Raw genomic sequence first — 2,456 nt, forward strand, 5'->3', positions numbered from 1 at the left:
GTACCCGGCCCGGGGACTTCAGAACCCGGCCCGGGGACTTCAGAACCCGGCCCGGGGACTACTGCAGCCGGCCCGGGGACTACTACAGTCGGCCCGGGGACTGCATCGACACAACAGGTGATGGCCGACTCCAACTCTTCCCCCCCCAGCCCACCCGCCCGGGTCGCAGTAGCCGTTTTAATAGTAGAAGAAGTCACAGCTCCATCATGGGCCCAGCCCATCCTCAACTTCCTAGTAAACAGAGAGCTGTCGACTGACGAGATCTCGGCAAGACAAGTCCAACGCCGAGTCGGAGCATACACAATAATGAACCGAGAGCTCGTTAGGTGCAGTGTCACTGGAGTCTTCCAGCGCTGCGTCGAGCCAGAGAAGGGCATAGCAATCCTCAAGGACATCCACCAAGGCGAATGCGGCCACCACGCAGCCTCGAGATCACTCGTCGCCAAAGCTTTCCGTCATGGATTCTTCTGGCCGACTGCTTTGGATGACGCCAAGGAATTAGTCAAACACTGCAAAGGGTGCCAAGTTTTCGGCTCCAAGCAACACCTGCCGGCTTCTGCACTCAAGACCATTCCCCTCACTTGGCCCTTTGCCGTCTGGGGATTGGACATGGTGGGCCCATTCAAGACAATGTGTGGCGGCATGACACATCTGCTTGTCGCCGTGGACAAATTTAGCAAGTGGATCGAAGCAAAGCCGATCAAGAAGCTGAATGGGCCGACTGCCGTGACATTCATTGTAGATATTACAACTTGATATGGCATACCACACAGCATCATCACCGACAATGGCACAAATTTTGCCAAAGGAGCACTGGCACGTTTCTGCGCGACTCAGGGCATCCAACTGGACTTAGCGTCTGTTGCCCATCCGCAGTCAAACCGCCAAGTCGAGCGAGCAAACGGCCTCATCCTCTCTGGCATCAAGCCCCGACTGGTCGTGCCACTGGAGCGTTCGGCCGGCAGTTGGCTCGACGAGCTGCCAGCCATCCTCTGGAGCTTGCGCACTACCCCGAACAAGTCAACCAGCTTCACCCCTTTCTTCCTTGTATATGGCACTACTAGGAAAAGGCATGCTAGTGGCGCACCAGTTTTGCCTTCTAATGGCGCACTACTGGTGCGCCACTAGCATCACGCCATTAGAATTAAATTCTAATGGTGCACCACTGGTGCGCCATTAGTATCTGGTGTTCTAATGGCGCACAACCTAGTGCGCCATTAGTATTGCCAACAGTGCGCCATTAGAATTCCTCCTAGGGGGCCATATGTACCCATGTGCTTTGGCATACTAATGGCGCACCAGTGGGTGATGCGCCATTAGTGTGATTATCTCAGTGCGCCATTAGTGTCTTGTGTGCTGCGCCACTAGTATGAATATTAGGGACTTTTTTCTTTTCTGATATTTTCACGGGTTACAAAATATATTATTGGACAGAATTTAGACAACACGACACAACAACAGCAGATTCATCGAATACAATAGAAGATTAGTCTCTGAATACAAATCATCATATTAGTCTCCGGATTCAAAAGACCGAACAAATATAGAACATTACAAGTCTCGAGACCGCGAGTAGCGAGTTTGTCTTCACATTACAAGTGGATATCGACCATCTAAACTACCATCACATAGAAGAGAGTTGTGGTCATCACGATGAGCATCATCGCGATCAAACTGGTCTTCATCCGGTTCCTCCAATGCTCCCTCCCCTCTCCCGCTAGATAGCGGGCGTATCTAGATTCGGCCTCCGCCCTAGTGGTGTACCCTTTGTAACTGTTACCGCTGAAACGGTGAACCTGTCTCCGACACTCCTCCCAGTCGTCGTAGACTCCGGGAACCTTACCCTTGTACACGACATACGATGGAATCTCTATGCACAAGCCAAACAACAGACAATACATAAGAAATATGTAAGTATGCAACAAAAGGATCGGAAGAGAAAAGCAAGACATTAATAGCACGATTCATGGTCCTACTAATAAATAGCATCGATTACATCTAAGTTGAACGACTGTCCAAACCAAAGAGACATATGAATTCATTAAAGTTTAATTACAACATGAGCCAATCAATGTTTCAGAACTACACATCACTACTTTCGACTCAACTCATCGGACAGGAGCGTGGATGAAGCCGCCGTATGTCGCGATGGTCATGAAATCGCGGTCGTTGTCACCCTGCATTTGTAGCATTCCATCTATCTCATTGTTGGACAATTGATATCTGAGGAAGAACTGCCCCGACGTATGAAGGACATCTTGATGGATGATGTCCGCAAAGTCCGACTGGATGCGAAAGAATTGTTGTCTGAGGTCCGCGTGCTGGATTGCCGACAAGTTCGCGGCCCAATCTTTGAGATTATCTGGTAGCAGAAGTTGATGATGGTCCCTAACGATCGCCCGCATGTGATGGAGGGCGTAGTAGGCATCCTTCTGACCGCCAGGCGGCTGCTTGAC

Source organism: Triticum dicoccoides, chromosome 3B, assembly GCF_002162155.2.
Source record: "Triticum dicoccoides isolate Atlit2015 ecotype Zavitan chromosome 3B, WEW_v2.0, whole genome shotgun sequence".
In the NCBI taxonomy this organism is placed as follows: Eukaryota; Viridiplantae; Streptophyta; class Magnoliopsida; order Poales; family Poaceae; genus Triticum; species Triticum dicoccoides.